We start from the raw sequence: 24,735 nt of genomic DNA, 5'->3' as shown, positions 1-24,735 counted from the left end.
CACCCAGGATGGTAAGAGAGAGATGAGGTTTTGCGTAGATTACAGGGGTCTCAATGCTGTTTCTAAAACAGATGCCCATCCAATACCTAGGGCAGATGAACTCATCGATAGATTGGCTTCTGCCAAATTCTTGAGTACATTTGACCTGACAGCTGGTTATTGGCAAATCAGATTAGCTTAGCTGAGGATGCCAAGGCCAAAACAGCATTTTCTACCCCAGGAGGTCATTACCAATTTGTGGTGATGCCCTTTGGTTTGAAAAATGCACCTGCCACTTTTCAAAGGTTGGTGAACCACGTTCTCACTGGGTTGGATGACTTTTGTGCAGCATATTGTTGTACCTTGGGTCTTCTCCTTGTTAGCTGCTCAGCCAGTATGAATGTGATGTCTGCGTGGAATGTTGAATGCTGGATGACAAAGTGAGCAGAATGTTAATGTGCCTGGTGTGTGTGGCGAATGACAGTTGAAGAGAGTGGGCTGAGCAGTAACCATCCTGCTCCTGGTGGGATTTTCTCCTGTATATCCTATTACCATCTTACTTGAATAAAGGAGCTTCAATAAACTACATGACTACTCATCTTTTATTCACAATTTATATCTAGATGATATTGCTGTCTTCAGCTCCACCTGGGAGGATAACCTGATCCACCTGAGGAAAGTTTTGGAGGCCCTGCTGAAGGCAGGCCTCACTATCAAGGCCACCAAGTGCCAGATAGGGCAGAGTCAGGTTGTGCACCTGGGCCACCTTGTAGGTGGAGGCCAGGTTCAACCATTGGAGAGCAAGATACAGGCCATAAATGACTGGGCTCCTCCAACCACCCAGACACAGGTCAGAGCTTTCTTGGGCCTGTCCGTTACTATAGGAAATTTGTGAGAAATTATGGGACCATTTTGACCCCACTTAATGACCTGACAGGCAAGAAAATGCCAAAGAAAGTTCAGTGGACAGTTAGCTGTCAAAAGGCATTCGATGACCTGAAGCAGGCCATGTGTACTGCACCTATTCTCAAGAGTCCAGACTACTCCAAAACCTTCATTGTCCAAACAGATGCTTCTGAGTTGGGTGTGGGAGCTGTTCTATCTCAGCTGAATATTGATGGTCATGACCAGCCCATTGCTTTTATAAGTAGAAGGCTGACCCCAAGAGAGAAACGTTGGTCAACTATTGAGAGGGAGGCCTTTGCTGTGGTTGGGCCCTGAAGACCTGGTACTGACCATGGCAATGCAGATGGGCTCTCCAGGTATTTCCACTTAGAACAGGAAGGCTCACCTGGTCAAGGTTAGTTTAATGTCCCTAAGTTTGAGGGGGTTATGTAGGAGAGTAGGTTCTGCAATCCTATGGTCACCCCAGATTTTTGCTTTTTGCTTCACTGGTTTACGACTTTCCCTGGCTGTTGGCCTGCTAATCAGACCCACAGCCTAGCTGTTCTCTCACTAAATTGACACGTGTACCTTAGGTGCATTTACCAATTGGTACTGGGCCACCTTATCAGACCCTGTAACTCAGGGCATAGGTGTACCCAGGGCCTACCAGGGGCTGCAGCATGTATTATGCCACCCCTGGCTGGCCATCTAAATCTGACACAACTGGCTGCACGACAGCTGGGGCAAAGTGGTGTAATCACCCTTTGCTGTAGATATAGTATACCTATATCTAACCCTAAAAATGGACACATGTATTCCTATCAGTCACTCCTATGGCAGGCCTTGACAATCCTGAAGGCAGAGTGCTTGGAATCATGTGAGATGGTGCTCTGGCATGAGCTGAGCCCGTTTGCAGCTTGCGGAACCAAGTCCTAATAGCTGTTCCATGATAACGCATACCATATACTCTTAAGTGCATTATAATCCTCGCGGTTATATGCCAACTCTGGTATCGCTTTATCAAAACATGTCGAGTAAGGTGTCATACGAATTGGAATACTAACCCCTCGCCAATTCTGGCGACGGGGTTAGCATTCCACCCTTCTAGAGGGACACGACTGTGAACCCCGGTTAAAGTTAACTCGAGCCTCAGCATCACAAAATGGATGCTGCCACCACAGACACAAGTCTGACCTCCTGCTGCTGGGAGTCCTTCCAGCGAGGAGAGCTTGGACAAAGGGTTTCCTGTCAGGGGCGGTGCTAGCACCATCCCAGACAGGGTTTTGTGTATCCTGGGTAGGCAGGGCTTTAGAGGAAGGTGACTGCAAGTGGCACCCCGGTGCTCACTATGCTTAGGCCGGCTAGAACCAGTTCCAGGGGCACACCAGCCCCTGAGCTGGGGAAAGTCCGGCATGGGAGAGGGGTGTAACCACCCCCCTTCCTGGTCCCACCCATGGGCAGGACCTAGTCGCGTGCCAGCCCCTTTCCTTAGTATAAAGATAGGAGCGAGCCCCCTTCCCAAATTTTTTTTTTTTTAAACCTTTATTTAGAGATAAGCAAGAGAAAAGGAAGTGCATTCATGTTACATACAGTCGTAAATGGCCAGTACAACATAGCGAATCAATCAATGAGTCCGGATGACAGGGTAACGTATGAATCAGTGCAGTCAATAACGGATGAAGGCATACATCATTCAGAAATGGGCGGCCCAGAGTACACACTAATAGGATGACATGCTAATGCATGGGCAGGCATTGTCAGTGCAAAAAAAAATCCAAGTGAAAGGGAGAGTTTCTCCGTGCCAACTGATACCAGTACCCTCCACGCATGATATAGTCCAAACAGGCCCCCCCCATGCCCGCCAACTGAAAGCAGACAGGCATTGGATCGCCATCGCTACCACATGAGTGACATAGAAGGGAGTACAACCCCCTCAACCCCGCAGGAAAAGGAGACAATCCACCCCCCACCCAATACCTGAGGACCAGCAAATGCAGTATCATATCTCAGTCACTACGCTGGTGTTAACCAACCCCAACCCGGTCCTCATGTTCAGAATCAGAGTCCTGCACAGCTCTAGTGAGGAGGTACACCTGTAGCAGGCTCCAAAAGTCCTTGGGCCTACACCTCACGGGCATCAGCTCAGAGTAGACATTATATTGGTCCTGACAATAAATGAGATCACTCAACCAATCCTTGAAGCGTGGCACTCTTCCACGACCCCAACAACAGGCCACCCTGCGCTTGGCCAACAACAAGGCCACGTCAGCAAATCTACGGTGGGGGGCAGGCACATCCCTGGAATAACCCAGTAACATCACTAAGGGGTCGAACGCCACTCCATCCTCCGTCATAACCTGCAGGGCCGCATGGACTTGAGCCCAGTACTCCAGAACCCCCGCACAACCCCACGCCAAATGCAGAAAGTCGGCACCCTCAGCTCGGCACCTAGCGCACCTGTCATCCTCCGCTAAATGAAACCGAAGTTTCCTTGCCGGGGTGTAATAATACCTCTGGACAAATTTGTAATGTATGATTTTCAGGCGGCAACTAGAGGAAACATTGGCAGTAAGCCCACAGCAGTACTTCCATTGCTCGTCAGTAATAGGGACGCCCAGCTCAGCAACCCACTGCTCGCGTACACGACTGGACGGGACAGAGCGCTGTCGTCGAATAGCTCCATACAACTTCGATACTAGATGACGACCATCTGAAACCAGAAGCACGTGGAGAGGGAGGGTTACCTCCGGCTCCGAAGGAAAATCCGGTAACAAGGCGCGCAACCCCAGTCTCAGACGAACATAATAAAACAGCTCCAATGGGGAGCAGGCAACAGCTCCAAAAAAATGAGCCTGGGTACGAAAGGCACCCTCATGAAAAACGCCACCCCACGTAAGTATTCCAAGCCGCCTACACAGCCGTTGAAACCCCGTTTCCAGCAACAGAGACAAATCAGGATGATAGGATAGAGGCGGTGCCGGCGAATAGAGAAAGGAAACGCCCAACAAACGCGCCACCCGTTTCCAGGCGTCTACCGTGCATGTCACCGTCGTTTGATGCGTGTCCACATCTGACACATTGCCCAGTACCAACCCCTCCAGTGGGAGCGGATGGGCAACCCAATGTTCAGCCGCAACCTGGGGCATAAACGGCATGGGGCGCATCCAATGGTAAGCATAATGCGTTTGAGCGCTAAGATAGTAAAGCTCAAAATCAGGGACGTCAAATCCTCCATCAGCATAGGGCAACGTAAGGGTAGCCCAAGCCACCCGCGGCTGTTTGCCCCCCCAAAACAACCGAATGAGCTCAGAACGAAGCCTGCGAAAAAAGTAAGCCCCAGGATGATACGGAATATTTTGAAATAGGTACAGAAACCGGGGCAGGACAACCATTTTGATAAGGGACGCCCGACCAGCCATGGAAAGAGGCAAGGACATCCATCTAGTGACGTCATCTGCCAGCTTAGTAATCGCGACACCATAATTAAGGATGTATGTCGTTACAACGCATACTTTTACTCCGCATACCATTACAACGCGGTATTTACAACGCATACCGCTACAACGCATAGCGCTTTGGGGTGCTGGATAGTGGTAAGTATAATTTACTATTCTAACTCCAGTCCCCGTGGACCCTAGGGAAGGTGTTGGATAGTAAATTAAACTTACCTCTTATCCTAGAGCGCCCCCCAGCGCAATGCGTTGTAACGGTATGCGTTGTAATGCCTGCGTTGTAGTGGTAGTGCGGAGTAAAAATTGCGTTGTAACAGGTGCATACCCATAATTAAGCCTGACCGTCTCCTCCCTGTCCAATGACACAACAATGCCGAGGTACCGCAGCTCTGAATCGCACCACTCCAAAGGGTAATCAAGAGGAAATCTACTCACCGCCGCAGTAAGCGGGAAGAGTTGGGATTTCCGCCAGTTGATGTGGATACCGGAGACACCCCCGAAAGCGATCAACTCACGCAATAGCGCATTAAGGTTGTTCTGAGGATCTTTTACATAGAGCGTGACATCATCCGCATATAAAGAGATCCCGACCTGACGCTAAAGACAATTGAAGGCGCTCTGCTGGTGTAACTGGCGAATCCTGCAGGCCAAGGGCTCAGTGGCAATGGCAAATAGGAGGGGCGAAAGGGGACATCCCTGACGGGTTCCCCTAGTAAGAGGGAACGGGGGGGATAGCACACCATTCACCACCACTCTCGCCATCGGGTCGGTATATGAGAGCTTGACCCACGAAATAAAGATCCGAGGAAACCCCATCCGGCATAGAACATCAATAAGGTAGCCCCATTCAACGGAGTCAAACGCCTTAGAGACATCAAGGAAGATGGCGGCGACCGGGAGATCTGAAGCAATGGTCGAAATAAGGGAAAACAAAGTCCGAAGATTGTGGGAAGTAGCACGACCAGGTACAAACCCCGACTGATCGGGCAAGACAATAACAGGCATGAGCTCAGATAGTCTCACCGCCAGGACCTTTGCGAGAATTTTGACATCGCAATTAAGTAATGAGAGGGGCCTATAGGAACCCACGTCCAGGGGATCCTTACCCGGTTTGAGCAGCGATGTAATAGCGACCTCTCTCATGGAGCACGGCAGACGTCCCTCCTCCAGGGATTACTCAAAAACCTCGCGGAGAACGGGGGCCATAATGTCCACATAACACTTATAGAATTCAGCAGGAAGGCCATCCAGACCAGTGGCCTTCCCGTTATTCAGAGACATGATGGCATTCCTGATCTCCTCCACCTCTAGAGGTCTACCCAAGAACGCCCGATGATCGTCCGACAACCAACAGAGCGCCAACTCATCCAGGAATCCGCCATATCGTGTCTCCCCAGACTGCTGTGTCGTGTACAGTTAGGTGTAATGGTGAATAAAAGTACGTTGAATCTCCGCAGTGTCCCGACAGCGAGTGCCATCCGCCAAAACCAATTCCAGCACGTCCGAACCATACCTTTGATGTCTAGTAAGCGCAGCAAGGACCTTCCCTGGCCTCTCCCCTTCACAGTACCTCCTCGCCGTCCAGTACTTCCCCCTATGTTTAGCCTTCCTGGCAGCCTCTTCCTCATACTCGGAGAGCTTGGTGCGGAATTGGCCCAACAGATCGGGATCAGAGCCAGCCTGCAACCTGCGTTCCAAATTACGTAAATCCCCTTCCAAGCCCTCGAGAGTTCGAACAATCAATTTAAGCATCCCACAGCTTTTGGAGATAGTGACACCACGGATCGTAACCTTGAAAGCCTCCCATATAACCTCGACACTGTCTACAGAGCCCTTGTTCCTCGGGAAGAACGCTTCTACCTCCTCGCCAAGTTCCACCTTAAACATAGGGTCAAGCAAGGCAGTAGGAAAAAGGCGCCAAGGTGGGCGCGGCCTATGCAGCCCGGGCACAGATAGCACAACCTTCACCGGGCAGTGATCCGAATACGTACGAGCCAGATGTACCGCCTCCCGCAGACCAGCCACCAGCCCCCTGGAGAGAAAGACATAGTCCAGCCTCGCCCATGAGCGTGCATGCGCAGTGTAATGAGTGCCCTCCCTAGTAGCAGGATGAGAATACCTCCAGCTGTCGATCAGTCCAGCCTCCTCCACAACACCACGCAAAACATCTCTAGCTTGCACATTGTACTGAGGACATCCGTCCGACCTATCCACCTGAGCCTGAAACGCAAAATTGAAATCCCCCCCCACACAATGTGAGAGGCATCAACAGCAAGCACATGGCCCCACAGGGTAAGGAAGAAGGCTGGTGTATCAACATTAGGAGCATAGCAATTGACAAACAGCACAGTGATCTGCCCAAGCCGCCCCCATAGCAGTACATAGCGCCCCTCAGGGTCTCCCATAGATCCCAGTTCTTGAAAGGCGAGCGATCTTTTAACAAGGATAACAGCCCCGCGAGCATACGAGGAGTACGAAGCAAACATCCTAGCCGCAGCCCACCGCCCACCAAAGCTGGGGGCAGGTCCAGGCCGCAGATGCGTCTCCTGCAGGAGGGCCACATGAATAGCATGCCTATCCAAATACTGTATCACATTTCGACATTTCCTGGCATCATTAAGACCCCGTACATTCCAGGACAATATTGATATCTTGTCTATAGTGTCAGTCGACATTAGCCATGATCAGGGCACCATAGGACCCAGTTATAAGGGGCAGTGTGCCCGACTCCCAGCGCCAGCCAGCAGCAGGTCACCAGCCCAGGACACAATCGCCCCACCACATACACTCCACACACATCCCAGCCATCTCCAAACCAACCAACCAGAACCCCAACAACCCCCCCCCAACAGCACCATCCGTGCAACAGGCACACAAGAAATACATCGCGCAGCGCGCAGCATACACAGCTCAACCGGCCCTCAACTCGCACACGCATCCCCCATGTAGCGCGCTCACTACCATTCAGCCAACGGAGATAGCGGCCATGACTCTCAGGCCTAATGAGCACGAAGGCATGGGTCCCAGGACCAATACCGTCCAGGATGACAAAGGACCAGCCGGAGCAACGGACACAGAGCCGTGCTTGCACACACAGACAGCAGAAGCAAACAGCGCAATAGCCCAAGGGACCAGGCCGAGCACGTGTCGCCCGCATCGTTCCCACCCCCGCCTCCCACCTGATGAAACCCCAACTATCAGGCCATTCAAACCCCAACCCCCCTCCATTGCCTAACACCCATCCAGTCAACCAACAAAGGACTAGAAACCAAACCAAAGGTACTAGTGGGGTACACCCTCTGGGGAACCCTCTAGAGGTGCACAGTACCACTCCCACACACCACGCCAGTGTCCGAGCCAACGAGTCACACACGGCCCAGGCGCAGCGCGGGGGGTGGGTGCCCAGAGCGCGAAAAAAAGGCGCCAACCAGCGGTCCCATACTGACCCCAAGAACCGTTACACAAACATAAAGCAGCAAGCAGTCACGGTTATGCCCCACAGTACAAGGGAAGGTAGCACCGAGGCCACCGAAACAGTCAAGGGCGTAGGTGCACAAGGCACGTGCCAACAACGTCTCATAAATGCAAGATCACCCCAATCAGGCGACCTCTTCCTCAGCCGCCGAATGCTCGCCCTCAGGGTCCCGATCGCCTCTCCGGTCTGCAGACGTATCAGGCGTTTCACAAAGTCCTCAGCATGCTGTGGGTTAGTGAAAAAGTGTTGCTTAGCCTGATACGTCACCCTCAGCTTAGCAGGGTAAAGCAAAGCATAGTCCACTTGTAGTTCTCGAAGTTTCTTTTTCACCCCTAGGAACTTACGACGTTGGTCCTGCACCATCGGCGTGAAATCAGGGTACACGGTGAAGGATACCCCTTCAAAGGAGAGGGCACGATTAGTGCGGGCAGCCTGGAGGGCAGCGCCCCGATCGCGATAGTTTAGAAGTCGTGCAATAATGGGGCGCGGTGCAGCCCCAGAGGCCGGCCGAGGCCCCAGTGACCGGTGCGCTCTCTCGACGATGAACTGTGACGAGAAGGCATCCGCACCAATGGCACCCACCAGGAGTCTCTCCACATAAGTCTCCATTTTTCCCACATTCGTCGACTCCGGCACACCTACTATACGTACGTTGTTGCGCCTACTCCTCGCCTCCAACTCCTCATTCTTAGCGGCAATTACCCCCAATATATTATCAATCCTCGCCAACTGTGTGGTATGAGTGGCAGCAGTATCGTCGTGGTCCAAGATGCGCTGTTCCGCCGTTGTTAGGCGTTCCTCGTGCACATCTAGCTTCTGCACCACCGCATCCATGCGCGACGACAATTTGTCCACTTTGTCCACTATCGTGGCAAACCCTTGCCTCATCTCTTGCATCATCTGTTGAAAGTCCGGGGCTTGTGGCTGCGGTACAGTATCAGCGACAGGCGGGGGGGGAGACCGCGAAGTCCCAGCCTCCTGCAGCAGACGAGTTCCCCTCCTGGCCACCCCCGAGTCAAAGGATAATTTGGACTGCTTAGTGTCCGGTTTCCCCATGATAAAGCGCTATCAGCACGACGGGGCACACAAGTCAATAAGGGCCAGACTGCAGGCTGTTCCAGTCACGCGACCATTCGCCACAGTCGGGGGCACGAGCAGGCATGGACGCCCCGCCACTCCCAGCGAAACAATGGCCGCCGCTACCCTCAGGCCAAAGGGTTCGCTACCCAGGCGCACAAACGACAAACCGCGGCGTCTCCGCAAGTCAATAGTTCCAGGACAGGCAGAGGTGGAAGCCGACATCCAGTTCCATCCCAGGGGGGCACTCCGCAGCATGCCCGGCCGGCTATCAGGTCCGGAGGAGAGAGGAAGACCCGGGCCTCCACCCCACGTGCGAAGCCTCGGGCTAGCGTGGAAAGTGACGCCGGGCTACGGAGCACCCGACATCCAGAGCGCGAGTCGGGGAAACTTGGAGCCCTCGTAACTTCGGCCAGCAAGCTCCGAATGGCACAGGAGTTGGACCGTGGGTGGCCGATCGATATTCCAGCAGATCTATAGGGTCAGATCAGGGCGCAGAGATGGTCAGCAGGATCAATAGGCGGATAATAGCTCCGGGCAGCAGGAGCCTCACGACAGTGCGGCCATTCTGCAGTGCGCCCTCTAGCGCCCCCTCCGGCCCCCTTCCCAAATTAGATAATTCCGAATCTTGATGACTTTCCACGAAAGAACTCTTGAACCTTTCAGAAGACTCTCCCTTGTGGCTAAGGAGTAGCCACCCTGCACAGCAGGCACCACCCAAGCGCATCGCGGTTTTCTGTAAGTCTCTCCTCCGGATCAAGACTGCCCAGCTCGACGAGACCCGGCTTCCCTGGCACCTCTGACCTCTACCTGCATCATCAGCCCAGCTGAGATTCGTGGGTGTGACGAGACCTCGAGGGACCGGCCATCTTCAGGACTGCACAACGCTTGCCCAGCACGACCGCCGAGGGATCCTCGAGTGAGTGCTTTGGAGTTTGAGAAGCCCTAACCCTGAGCAGCTCCAGCACCGAAGTCCAGCCCCCCAGCATCCACCAGATCTGCGTGGGGCCCTTCTGCTCTTTGCTGCTCACCGCGGTGTTCGGCTACTTGCCTGCTGGCTTGTGGCCCTCCTGACGACGAACGATGACATTTTCAATGCTGGTCTGGTTGCTCCAGGCTGGCCCTTGCTCCCCTCCAACAGAGGAGCACCCCGGACCCTCCTGGTCCACTCCAGACGCCATTTTGAGTCCACCGCGTGGGCTTGCATTTGCCAAGAGTTGTTGCCCCAATCCTGGGTCCAGCGACGTCGACAGCAGATACCTTCGTGGGACAGCTCGCACCTCCATCCTGGTCGCCGACAACGCCTCCTGGTCCGAGAGACTGCAGAGCCCAGCGTCACCCACTCACCTGGTCGAGGTGACTTCGTCCGGTGCCATCCCGGTGCCCATCTAATCACTGGCTAGTGATTCAGAACTTGGTCCCCTCTGCTTACAGGTATCCTCCATCACCGATCCAGGCTTGGATCACATCGAACTTCATCACTGGTCGCCTGCCAGCAACTTCTTCTTTCAGGCTCCATAGACTGCAACGAGGATTCCCGACGTCTTTTCAGCCCTATGCAGCCGCAGCCCCTGTGCTAGGTAACCTGAGCATTTCGCTGCTCCAGCATAGCTTAACTATCCAAGGGTCCAGATCCTTTTTCGTTTCAGCTCTACCTAGTCGGATTCGTTCGATAACACTAACTTTACGAAATCTAGCATTCATAGACTTTGTCCCGCATCCCGCGTGAGAGTGCACACTCTGCACCCGATCTCCCTAGGCCTCCTGCTCGTAATCTGAAGGTTCAGTAGTCCAGTCCTAGCGATCCTAAAGCCTTTGAGACTAGTTACTTACCTGCTAGTATTTCGCATTCCACTTTTAGAGTATATGGTTTTTCGTGCCCCTCGGGCATTTGTGTAAATTGTGCGACTTTCCGTATTTTCATAAGAGCTTTGTATTGTGCTTAGCGCCCTGTCCTCATAAAGAGTCCAGGGCTGTTGTGTTCTAAATAAATAGCCTTTTATTTTCATAACAACTTGTGTGGTGTCCTTTCACTTGGTGTTCAAGGGGTATATGTGATGGTATAACAGCTGGCTTAACACGCCCTCTAGAGTCTAGCCTAAAGACTGCTCTTGTCCATGCTACTAGGATAGCTGGTCTACGGTTGACTTACAACCAATCATCAATGAGGGTCATTTGGACTGATACATAGTGATCACTAGAATAGTGAGCACTGCATATCAGGCCAATTTCTCACATTGGTGAGCAGCGGTTGGGATTTGAGCTTGCTGTTGTTTTACCACACGTATCCTAAGAATATCATTTGAAAGATCACATAAGTACCAAGGTACATATAACTTAGCTTAGAATACTCTGAGTTCTACTGAACCAGCTGTTGTAGTTCAACAGGGCCTAGCACACCCTGACTACAACTCTTAGCAAGGGATCAGTAGGCAAACAAATAGTGTAGGTAGGTGCATGACTTACACCACACTAGAAGCATGTCAAACAAAGGAGGGAACTCAGAGGCCCCCTTGTGTCAGTTGACCCTCCACAGGTCATTTCAAGATATGCTGCTCTTAGCTTCCAGGAGATGAGACAAATCTGTACATCCAGGAAGCTAAAACAGGGTTCTAACCCTACAATCCCATTTCTGATTGGTCTCTTAGAGACTTATGATGCCAGGAGGACTGCTAACACAGACCCTTCTCATCCAGATGGGAACATGCCTCCCTTAGAGGGAACCACTGTTGACCCTGACCTCCAACTCAATGGAACAGTTAGTGAAGGAGAGGAGGAGGATCAGGAGTTGTCAGGGGATGAGGCAGACAAGGGTCAGGTAGAAGTCAGTAGACTCACCAGGACCAACTTAAGTAGGCATGAGAATGGACTTGGGGGGCCCCCAGGGCCACTCTCAGGCAGGCTTAACATTGGGAGTGGACGAGTTAGGTCTCTATCCAGAGGCTCTAACAGATCCATTCGAACCAATGGCTCTCAGACCTCTTCTCACAGAGGGATGACATCCCCTCAGAGATGAGAGCATGAAGCTAAGATGAGGGAAGTCAATCTGAGGATTGAAAGGGAAGAACCTGCCCTGGCTAAAGAGAGACTTGCCCTTGCTAGAGAGCAAAAATTGTGTGGGCTAGATCCCACTGGTGGCAGCATTTTACCTAGAGAAAAGGACAGGAGTTTAGACACTAGACACCTGAGTAAGATAGTGCCCCCCTTTAAACAAGGGGATGATATCCACAAATGGATTACTGCTTTGGAGAGGGCCTGCACTGTCCAGTGCGTCCCCCAGAGTCAGTGGGCAGCTGTTTTGTGGCTCTCCTTTGAAGCTCCTCACTACGAGAGCTGAGGATGCTAACAATTACCAAGTCCTGAAAAATACACTGATAGATGGGTTTGGCCTAACCACTGAGCAGTACAGGTTGCTGTTCAGGGATACCCAGAAAACTCAGTCTCAGGATTGGTCTGATTTTGTGGATTGTGCCACTAAGGCTTTGGAGGGCTGGTTGCTGGGCAGTAAGGTTACTGATTATACAGGATTGTACAATCTGATCATGAGGGAACAGATTTTAAACAATTGTCAGAACCAGTTGTTGCATCAGCACCTTGTTGACTCAGATCTGACCTCTCCCCAAGAATTGGGGAAGAAGGCAGACAGATGGGTCAGAACAAGGGTTAAGCAGAACCAGGGTGGTCAGAAGAAAGCAGACCAAAAGGGTAATACTAAGAGTGAACAAAATGACCAGAAGTCTTCGACAGGCCCCCAACAAACCAAGGAGGGTGGGGGTCAGGCTTCACAGCAGAAAAAGAAGACTCAAGAAGGCCAGTCTAAAAGGTGGTGCCAATACTGTAAAAGTAAAACTCACTGGTTTAGTGAGTGCACCAAGAAAGGAGGGCAAACTCCTACCACTGCAGCCCCTAAGGCACCTGCACCCCCTAGTACAGTCAGCAGTGGTAGTGCACCTCCCAAGGGATTAGTTTGGTTAACCTTGGGATCTGAGGGGTATGACAACTTAGTTGGCACACTCACTCAGGCTGTCCTTGTCTGTACAGGGGATATGGATATATCCCCTGATGCAAGTCCCAATACTTTGGGCAAATACAGGCAGACACCTTTTATAAATGGAAGGATGGCTCAGGCCTATAGGGACACTTGTGCCAGTGTCACAATGGTGACACCTAACTTTGTGGACCCTGGACAGATCATACTAGGTACAGACTGCCTAGTGACCAATGCCAGCAATGTCACTACCCACCATAGTATGGCAATTGTGTCTTTCTCCTGGGGAGGGGTAAGTGGCCAAAAGAAAGTTGTGGTTAGTTCAGACCTCCCAGTTGAATGTTTGTTGGGCAATGATTTGGAGTCCTCACTATGGTCAGAAGTGGAGCAGAGGACTCACATGGAGATGTTAGGTGTGCCAGCACATGTCCTTGCTGTGACTAGGTCATAGGCCAGAAGATGCCCCACTGAACAGGTGCTGGATCCTGGAACAATGGACCAGACACCTTCCAAGAAGAAGAGCAGTAGGGTTAAGGCATTGCCTTGCCCCTTGCCCCAGGTTGTGGATCAAGTCTCAGAGGAGGCTGACCTCAAAGAGCTGAGGGAAACTGAGCCTAAAGAACCTGAACCTGATCAGGTTGAGTTTCTGGGTTCAGGGGGACCCTCCAGAGAAGACCTGGGGAAGGCACAGTTAGACTGCCCTTCTCTTGAACCCCTCAGACAGCAGGCTGCTGCTGAGGCTGCAGGGAACGCCACAGGTACCCACAAGGTATACTGGGATGATGGACTCCTGTACTCTGAAGCAAGAGACCCCAAACCTGGTGCAACCAGGAGGCTGGTCGTCCCCTTGTCACAGAGAGGTTTCCTTCTTACCTTGGCCCATGAGATTTCCCTTGCAGGACACTTAGGCCAGAATAAGACTTGGGACGACTTGTCTCACACTTTCACTGGCCTCACATGAATGAAGATACCAGGGAGTTTTGTCGCTCCTGTTTCACTTGCCAAGCCAGTGGTAAGTCAGGTGGCACAACAAAGGCCCCCCTTATACCAATGCCTGTGGTGGGGGTGCCCTTTGAAAGAGTGGGGATTGACATTGTTGGTCCAATGGAACCCCAGACAGCATCAGGGCACAAGTTTATACTTGTGGTGGTGGACCATGCCACCAGGTATCCTGAAGCCATTCCCCCTAGGACTACTACAGCACCTGTTGTGGCAAGAGCCCTAGTTGGAGTGTTCTCCAGAGTGGGCTTCCCTAAGGAGGTTGTCTCTGACAGAGGTACAAACTTCATGTCAGGATACCTGACTGCTATGTGGAAGGAATGTGGTGTCAACTACAAGTTCACTACACCCTATCAGCCACAATGCAATGGGCTTGTTGAAAGGTTCAACAGGACCCTAAAAGGGATGATTCATGGACTACCTGAAAAGCTCAGGCGTAGATGGGATGTCCTGATACCCCGCCTTTTGTTTGCTTACAGAGAGGTCCCACAGAAGGGGGTTGGCTACAGCCCTTTTGAACTTCTGTATGGGCATCCTGTGAGAGGACCCCTGTGTTTGGTGAAGGAAGGATGGGAGAGACCTCTCAAAAAGCCTGCAACCAACATCGTGGACTATGTACTTGGTCTCCGCTCCAGGATGGATGAGTATATGGAAAAGGCTTCTAAAAACCTTGAGGCAAGCCAAGAACTCCAAAAAGCTTGGCATGACCAAAAGGCTGTCCTGACTGTGTACAAGCCTGGACAGAAGGTGTGGGTGTTGGAGCCAGTGGCCCCAGCAGCACTCAAAGACAAATGGTCTGGGCCCCACACAATCATTGAGCAAAAGGGAGAGGTCACCTACCTGGTGGACCTTTGAACTCCCAGGAGCCCCCTCAGGGTGCTCCATGTGAATAGGCTCAAGGCATATGTCGACAGGAAGGACATGAGCTTGCTCATGGCCACGGATGAGGGACAGGAGGAAGAGAGTGACCCTCTCCCAGACCTGCTCACTCAGAACCCTGATGATGGGTCAGTAGATGGTGTTGTCTTTTGTGGCAGCCTCTCTGAACATCAGCAAAAGGATTGCAAACAAGTTCTTCAATCCTGTAGACATATGTTTTCTCTGACACCCAGTCAAACCGATTGGTGTACCCATGAGGTTGACACTGGTGACAGCCTGCCAGTTAAGAGTAAAATCTACAGGCAGCCTGATCATGTCAGAGACTGCATTAAATCTGAAGTGCAGAAAATGTTGGAGCTGGGAGTCATTGAGCCCTCAGATAGCCCTTGGGCTAGTCCAGTAGTTCTAGTGCCAAAACCTCACACCCAGGGTGGTAAGAAAGAGATGAGGTTCTGCGTAGATTACAGAGGCCTCAATGCAGTCACTAAGACTGATGCCCCCCCAATACCAAGGGCAGATGAGCTTATAGATAGATTGGCTTCTGCCAACTACTTAAGCACATTTGACCTGACAGCTGGGTATTGGCAAATCAGGTTAGCTGAGGAAGCCAAGCCCAAGACAGCATTTTCAACGCCTGGTGGACATTATCAATTTGTGGTAATGCCCTTTGGTCTGAAAAATGCACCTGCCACCTTCCAAAGGCTGGTGAATCAAGTTCTCACTGGGCTGGATGACTTCTGTGCAGCATATCTTGATGATATAGCTGTCTTTAGTTCCACCTGGGAGGATCACCTGGTCCACCTGAGGAAAGTGTTAGAGGCACTGCAAGCAGCAGGTCTCACTATCAAGGCCACAAAGTGCCAGATAGGGCAGACACAGGTTGTATACCTGGGCCACCTTGTAGGTGGAGGCCAGGTTCAGCCACTGGAGAGCAAGATACAATCCATTAAAGATTAGGCTCATCCAACCACCCGGACTCAGGTTCGAGCTTTCTTGGGCCTGACTGGTTATTACAGGAAATTTGTCAGAAATTATGGATCAATTGTGACTCCACTTAATGACCTGACAAGTAAAAAGATGCCAAAGAAAGTTCAGTGGACAGCAGGCTGTCAAAAAGCATTCGATGACCTAAAGCAGGCCATGTGCACAGCACCTATCCTAAAGAGTCCAGACTACTCAAAACCATTCATCGTCCAAACAGATGCTTCTGAGTTGGGTGTGGGAGCTGTTCTATCTCAGCTGAATTTTGATGGTCATGACCAGCCAATTGTTTTTATTAGCAGAAGGCTGACCCCCAGAGACAAAAATTGGTCAGCTATTGAGAGGGAGGCCTTTGCTGTGGTTTGGGCCCTGAAGACACTGAGGCCATACTTGTTTGGCACTCATTTCAAGATTCAGACCGACCATAAGCCCCTCTTGTGGCTAAATCAGATGAAGGGTGAAAACCCCAAACTGCTTAGGTGGTCCATTTCCCTACAGGGGATGGATTTTACAGTGGAGCATAGACCTGGCATTGATCATGGCAATACAGATGGGCTCTCCAGGTATTTCCACTTAGAGCAAGAAGACTCACCTGGTCAAGGTTAGTTTATTGTCCCAAAGTTTGGGGGGGGGTCATGTAGGAGAGTAGGGTCTGCAATCCTATGATCACCCCAGATTTTGCTTTTTGCTTCACTGGTTTACGACTTCCCTGGCTGTGGGCCTGCTAATCAGACCCACAGCCTAGCTGTTCTCTCACTAAATTGATACATGTACCTTAGGTGCATTTACCAATTGGTACTGGGACACCTTATCAGACCCTGTAACTCAGGGCATAGGTGTACCCAGGACCTACCAGGGGCTGCAGCATGTATTATGCCACCCCTGGCTGGCCATCTAAATCTGACACAACTGGCTGCACGACAGCTGGGGCAAAGTGGTGTAATCACCGTTTGCTGTAGATATAGTATACTATATCTAACCCTAAAAATGGACACATGTATTCCTATCAGTCACTCCTATGGCAGGCCTTGACAATCCTGAAGGCAGAGTGCTTGGAATCATGTGAGATGGTGCTCTGGCATGAGCTGAGCCCGTTAGCAGCTTGCGGAACCAAGTCCTAATAGCTGTTCCATGATAACGCATACCATATACTCTTAAGTGCATTATAATCCTCGCGGTTATATGCCAACTCTGGTATCGCTTTATCAAAACATGTCGAGTAAGGTGTCATACGAATTGGAATACTAACCCCTTGCCAATTCTGGCGACGGGGTTAGCATTCCACCCTTCTAGAGGGACACGACATGTATGTAACTGTGAACCCCGGTTAAAGTTAACTCGAGCCTCAGCATCACAAAATGGATGCTGCCACCACAGACACAAGACTGACCTCCTGCTGCTGGGAGTCCTTCCAGCGAGGAGAGCTTGGACAAAGGGTTTCCTGTCAGGGGCGGTGCTAGCACCATCCCAGACAGGGTTTTGTGTATCCTGGGTAGGCAGGGCTTTAGAGGAAGGTGACTTTAAGTGGCACCCCGGTGCTCACTATGCATAGGCCGGCTAGAACAAGTTCCAGGGGCACACCAGCCCCTGAGCTGGGGAAAGTCCGGCATGGGAGAGGGGTGTAACCACCCCCCTTCCTGGTCCCACCCATGGGTAGGACCTAGTCGCGTGCCAGCCCCTTTTCCTTAGTGTAAAGTTAGGAGCGGGCCCCCTTCCCAAATTAGATAATTCCGAATCTTGATGACTTTCCACAAAAGAACTCTTGAACCTTTCAGAAGACTCTCCCTTGTGGCTAAGGAGTAGCCACCCTGCACAGCAGGCACCACCCAAGCGCATCGCGGTTTGCTGTAAGTCTCTCCTCCGGATCAACACTGCCCAGCACGACGAGACCCGGCTTCCCTGGCACCTCTGACCTCTACCTGCATCATCAGCCCAGCTGAGATTCGTGGGTGTGACGAGACCTCGAGGGACCGGCCATCTTGAGGACTGCACAACGCTTGCCCAGCACGACCGCCGAGGGATCCTCGAGTGAGTGCTTTGGGGTTTGAGAAGCCCTAACCCTGAGCAGCTCCAGCACCGAAGTCCAGCCCCCCAGCATCCACCAGATCTGCGTGGGGCCCTTCTGCTCTTTGCTGCTCACCGCGTTGTCCGGCTACTTGCCTGCTGGCTTGTGGCCCTCCTGACGACGAACGACGACATTTCCAACGCTGGTCTGGTTGCTCCAGGCTGGCCCTTGCTTCCCTCCAACAGATGAGCACCCCGGACCCTCCTGGTCCACGCCAAACGCCATTTTGAGTCCACCGCGTGGGCTTGCATTTGCCAAGAGTTGTTGCCCCAATCCTGGGTCCAGCGACGTCGGCAGCAGATACCTTCGTGGGACAGCTCGCACCTCCATCCTGGTCACTGACAACTCCTCCTGGTCCGAGAGACTGCAGAGCCCAGCGTCGCCCACTCACCTGGTCGAGGTGACTTCGTCCGGTGCCATCCCGGTGCCCATCTAATCACTGGCTAGTGATTCAGAACTTGGTCCCCTCTGCTTACAGGTATCCTCCATCACCGATCCAGGCTTGGAACACATCGAACTTCATCACTGGTCGCCTGCCAGCAACTTCTTCTTTCAGGCTCCATAGACTGCAACGGGGATTCCCGACGTCTTTTCAGCCCTATGCAGCCGCAGCCCCTGGGCTAGGTAACCTGAGCATTTCGGTGCTCCAGCATAGCTTAACTATCCAAGGGTCCAGATCCTTTTTTGTTTCAGCTCTACCTAGTCGGATTTGTCCGATAACACTAACTTTACGAAATCTAGCATCCATAGACTTTGTCCCGCATCCCGCGTGAGAGTGCACACTCTGCACCCGATCTCCCTAGGCCTCCTGCTCGTAATCTGAAGGTTCAGTAGTCCAGTCCTAGCGATCCTAAAGCCTTTGAGACGAGTTACTTACCTGCTAGTATTTCGCATTCCACTTTTAGAGTATATGGTTTTACGTGCCCCTCGGGCATTTGTGTAAATTGTGCGACTTTCAGTATTTTCATAAGAGCTTTGTATTGTGCTTAGCGCCCTGTCCTCATAAAGAGTCCAGGGCTGTTGTGTTCTAAATAAATAGCCTTTTATTTTCATAACAACTTGTGTGGTGTCCTTTCACTTGGTGTTCAAGGGGTATATGTGAAGGTATAACAGCTGGCTTAACACACCCTCTAGAGTCTAGCCTAAAGACTGCTCTTGTCCATGCTACTAGGATAGCTGGTCTACGGTTGACTTACAACCAATCATCAATAAGGGTCATTTGGACTGATACATAGTGATCACTAGAATAGTGAGCACTGCATATCAGGCTAATTTCTCACAACACTTATAAGTCCTTGTACAGTGTACCATAGGTACCCAGGGCATAAGTGCACCCAAGGCCTACCAGGGGCTGCAGCATGTATTATGCCACTCCTGGCTGGCCCTCTAAACAGACACAACTGGCTGGTAAACACAGCTGGGGCAAGGTGGTGTACTCTCCCTTTGCTGTAGATATAGTATACCTATATCTAACCCAAAATGGACACATATATTCCTATAAGTCATTCCTATGGCAGGCCTTATCAATCCTGAAGGCAGAGTGCTTGGAAATATGTGAGATGGTGCTTTAGCCTGAGCTGAGCCTGTCTGCAGCTTTGATAACCATGTCCTATAGCTGTTTCCATGATAGTGCCATACCATATACTCTTAAGTGCATTATAATCCTCGCGGTTATTGCTAACTTTGGTTTGGCATTATCAAAACATGTCGAGTAAGGTGTCATATGATTTGGAATACTACCCCCTCACCAGTTCTGGCGACGGGAGTAGCATTCGACACTTCTAGAGGGACACGACATGTACAGAAATAGAACCCCGGTTAAAGTTAAACCGAGCCTCAGCATCACAAAATGGATGCTGCTGCCACAGACACAAGTCTGACCTCCTGCTACTGGGAGTCCTTCCAGCAAGGGAGGCCTGGACAAAGGGTTTCCGGCCTGGGGAGGTGCCAGCACCACCCCAGACAGGACTTTGTGTATCCAGATAGGCAGGGCTGAAAGGAATGAGACATGCCTGGGGCACACAAGGTGTCCCTGTGCATACCCTGGTTCAAACCAGTTGCTGGGGCACTCCAGCCCCAGCTCTGGTGCGAAACCGGACAAAGGATAGGGGGTGTAACCACCCCCCTTCCTGGTCCCACCCATGGGAGGGAACTAGTCGCTACTACAGCCCCCTTTAGCAGAATAAAGGTAGGAGCTGCTCCCATTCCAAATTAGATTATCCTGAATTGAATCTACAAGAAGAAACTCTGGACTTCGACGTTCTGCTCCACAGAAGACTGAAGAAATCTCACTTGTGGCCAAGGAATGACCACCCTGCATCTGCAGGCACCATCAAGCGTCCTAGCGGTTCACTTTGTCGTCCTTCCTGGTGGAACCAGACTTCAGAGCCCGACGAGACCCGGACTTCCAGACCTCTCCGACCTCAACTCACATCTGCAGCACAGCTGAGATCCTTGGGTGTGACGGGACACGTGGGACCGGCCATCTTGAAGAAACTGCACTTTGCTTCCAGCACAACCTCTGAGGCACCCTCGAGTGAGTGCTTTGGGGATTGAGAAGCCCCAGCCCCGAGCAGCTCCTGCACCGAAGACCAGCCCTCCAGCATCTGCGTGGGGCCCTTCTGCTTGATTGCTACTCGACGCGTTGTCTGGTCATTTGCCGGCTGGCTAGTGGCCTCCTAGACGACGAACTCTTGAAACAACACCGCTGATCTGGTTGCTCCAGACTGACCCTTGCTTCCCTGCAAAGGAGAAGTACCCCGGACCCTCCTGGTCCGCACCAGACGCCATCTTCACTTGCCGCGTGGGTTGCATTTGCCAAGGCCTGTTGACTCCGATCCTGGAACAGACACTGCCGACAGCTAGAGCCTGCGTGGGACAGCTCGTGTCTCCATCCTGGTCGTCGAAGACGCCTCCTGGTTCACGTGGCTGCAGAGTCAAGCGTCACCTCTTCACCTGATCGCGACAACATCATCTGGTTCCTTCCTGGTTCCACTCTGGTCACTGGCTAGTGACTTTGAACACTGTCCTCTCTGCTTTCAGGTCTCCATCTTCTTCCATCCGCCCTTGGATCACTCCGGACATCTTCCTCCTGGTAGCCTGCAGCATCTTTTCTCCAAGGCTCTATTGACTTCAATGCGGAAACCCGACACACTTTCACACCTATGCACCGCAGCCCGTGGGTGAGGTAACAAGAGCATTTCGGTGCTCATAGGTAGATTGACTCTCCTAGTGTCCAGGTATCCTGTAGTTTTAGTCTCAACCAGTGGGAACTGTCCTTACTCACCTATTTTGTAAATTGTTCGTGATCATTGACTTTGTATTGAAACCCGTGTGTGTGTTCTAACACTGCACACGCGTCCTGTGGGCCTCCTGCTCCTTCTCTAAGGTTAGGGTAGTGTAGCCCCAGCGATTCTACAGCTTCTGGGCATCCTCATTTCTTCTATCGTTCTACTTAACCCATTTACTTAGTATATGGTTTGTCGTGCTCCTAGGGCACCATTGTAATTGTGTGAGTTACTGTATTTTTCTGAAGAGTATTGTTATGTGCTTAACCCTCTGATCTCATAAAGAGTTTAGAGGTGTTTGTTAGTAATAAATATATTGTTTATTTTCATAACAACCTGTGTGGTGTCCTTTCATCTGGTATTCAAGGGGTTATACGTGGTAAAACAGCTGGCTTCACATGCCAAAAGAGTTTAGCCTAAGACTGCTCTGTCCATGCTACCATTAGGATAGCTGGTCTATAATGTTGACTTACAACCAATCACCATAAGGGTTTTTTGGACTGATACAAGGTGATCACTAGAACTAGTGAGCATCATATATCAGGCCAACTTCTCACAGTAGTGTTTAGTAAAGGTGTGCCTAATGGACCACGTAGTAGCTCTGCAGATTTGATGAAGAGGCACACCAGCAAAGAGAGCAGTAGAAGAAGAGATTGCTCTAGTAGAGTGTGCTTTCAGAGTTGCTTGTATTGGTCTACCTGCATGCTGATGACAGAAACAAATTGCAGCAGAAATCCAACGAGCAATGGATTGTTTGGATATTGAGTTTCCTGCACGCATCTTTCCATAAGCTATAAATAGCTGATCAGATTTTCCAAATTGAGGCTGTCCTCTGTAAATATAATTTGAGACACCTCTTAACATCAAGAGTATGCAAAGCCTTTTCCGCAGAGGATTGAGGATTAGGAAAGAAAGTCTTTAAAATGACCGGTTCGTTGAGATGGAAGTCCAAAGGTACTTTGGGCATAAAAGTGGGGTTAGTGCAAGGCACTACTGAATGCCTGGTGAATTGGAGGTAAAGCGGTTTTATAGTGAAGGCTTGAATGTCACTGACCTGCTGAGCAGATGTGAGAGCTAACACTAGAGATACCTTCCATAAAAGAAACTTCAAATCTGTCTTATGAATAGGTTCGAAAGGATGGCGCATGAGTTGTGAAAGCACAACGTTAAGATGCCAGGATGGAGGGGGACGGCGGATGGGAGGAAACATGCGAAACAATCCCTTGAAGAACTGCTGAATGATCCTGGAAAAGTAAAGAGAGTTGGAACCATCCTGTCGGAATTTGGAGATAGCCACTAAGAATACTTTAAGGGTAGAATGCGAAAGACCTGATATTGCCAAATGCAAAAAGAAAGGCAAAATTTGTTCCGGTTTTGCCTGAATTGGATGAATGTTGGCGGCTTGGCACCAAAGGCAAAACTATTTCATTTTCATTTCAATCTTTATTCGGTTTAAAAAACCTTGTAAGATACAATACATTAAAATCACAGTACATCATTATAATACATAGTAAATAGCAGCAGTGGGTAAAAATTTATCATCACATCTTATTTGTGCAAAATTACGCAAAGGTCATCCACACCGGAATTAACTAGTTCCTGGTCGGTCCCCTTTCTGTAAGGAACACTAACTAGATGTACACATAGTTAAAATAATAAATTAGATATCTGTTATGTTTAAAAAGTGATATACAACAATGTTATGTGCTAAGCACTCCTGTTTTAACTCTTTAATCTAAGTTTAATCAAATTATAAATGGTGCTAACCCATATCTTGACTAGCCCCTAGTCAAGTTGGTACAAATTACAATGAATTCACAGAAACCTGTGGTATGGGGTGCACTGTTCACATATACACAATTACGTGTTGAGTTTTATCCTTTGTTTTGTCTACTCATCTTTCATCAATATTAAATCAGAAAGCAATTAATTAACATTTACTGTTCAAAAAGTTGTATCAACATTTATACACGTTGAGCTGAAAACATAAAAAAACCAAAATAAATTGTCTTCAAACAATGCTTTGTGTTTCCTTTCTTCAAAATAGATTTATTCTTCTTTTTTCATCAAAGAAAATATGGATTCCTCAAACAACTCATGAAGCCATGTCCCAATGCATTTCGGTATGCACCTTCGTCAGGGGAATGCGCTACAAATAACATAAAAATCTATCACAATTGTATAAAAGAAAATGTTTTCAATATTCATACAACCTTAAGTTTTCATGAATAGAAACCAGAAGATCTTATACAGTGAAACTGCATTACTTATACAGTAAAAAACCATGCTCAACAAAGTTCACCTGCCACCTGTTAGTCCAAAACATGGTGTACAACCAATACTGCCACCACCTACTGATCACTACATGCAAGTGCGAATTGCCAACTAGAACCATGTGTGTTACCTAATAACCCCAAATTCACAAAGTGTCACGAACGTGCACTCTTACCTTCACTTGCAACAACACGAAAATGAAATGCCAAACTGTTCTTATTCTAAAAAACAACAACACCAAAAAACCTTTATCCTTGCTGTGTTTCCTCTAGTCTGACATGTTAGCTTGTCCTAAGCTAAAACACCCGATACTTACTCGGTCTTTTCAACCACACGTCTTAATCTTTACAGCGTTTTCTCTCTTGTACTCGTATTTCTACGCTGGAATATAAACACAGGGAGCCTCCTCAGTATCTCATTAAATTTTACCCGCGCTATGCTATAGTGAAACCTCCGTAACATCTTACCTCTAGCTTCAAAATATACGCGTGCCTCTAGGGTCCTTTCGTGTAACTCTCCTCGTTCGAGAGAAGGGTTTTCAGAAAGCCAACTGAAAATACCTCAGAAGAAAGCTTGGCCACTGAACAAGATATTTTACCTACACGGCCTGCAGTAGAGACATCAGGGGCAGGAGCATGTGCGGAAGACACATCTAGTAACCAGAGTAGGCAGCCTTTTTTAGAAGGGGGCCACAGTTCCAACCATCCACCGGACGAACAGACACAACACACACAAAACAAAACAAACGAACAAGGAGGGGACAAGGCAAAAAAACCAGATGTAGTACGACGCAATCCAAAGAGGAATTGATCATGAACATTTCAGACACTGTACTAACTTCCACGCAAATAGCAGTATTGAACAAGGACATGTCCTTTGTGCCCACATATCAAAGCAATGATCTTGAGACTGAAGTCTCGTTTTTTAAATTCATGAGGAAATTGAGACTCAGGTGGTTCTTCAACCAAATAACCACAGATAATCCTGAACATACAGAAGACACTTCAGGGATTAAAACATTCAAACCAAAAAGCACATTCATGTCACCAATGACACATAAAGCTCTAGATTTGTTTGAAACCTTGGTAAAAAAAGATCTTGTTGAATTAAACTATCATCGTAAAACAAAAAGAAATTTGACTAGACAAGAAACCTTGGCATTGAACGAACTTGCGACAAATGAGACGCTCACCATAGTTTCTGCAGATAAAGGCGGAGCACTAGTGGTGCTCAATTCTGCCTATTACCATCAAAAGGTAGATCAACATGTGAAGGACACCAACACCTACATTCAGTTAGAGACAGACCCCACAATGGAATTCCAGATGATTTTATCTGAGATTTTGAAAAGAGGCATAGAGTTAGGCAGGATTGACGAACAGACTAAAAGATTC

The 24,735-nt window shown here is 49.9% G+C and overlaps 1 protein-coding gene across 1 annotated transcript in view; it reads right to left on the bottom strand.

The window, feature by feature from the left end:
* LOC147699077 (sodium/potassium-transporting ATPase subunit alpha-1-like) overlaps positions 1–24,735 on the bottom strand; it is a 3,282,495-nt gene that overhangs the window by 1,680,035 nt on the left and 1,577,725 nt on the right. The gene's annotated exons all lie outside the window — the stretch shown is intronic.

Source organism: Lissotriton vulgaris, chromosome 8 (assembly GCF_964263255.1).
Source record: "Lissotriton vulgaris chromosome 8, aLisVul1.2, whole genome shotgun sequence".
Taxonomy (NCBI): domain Eukaryota; kingdom Metazoa; phylum Chordata; class Amphibia; order Caudata; family Salamandridae; genus Lissotriton; species Lissotriton vulgaris.
The sequence above is the reverse complement of the archived record's forward strand: the minus strand, read 5'-3'. Positions and strand labels throughout refer to the sequence as shown.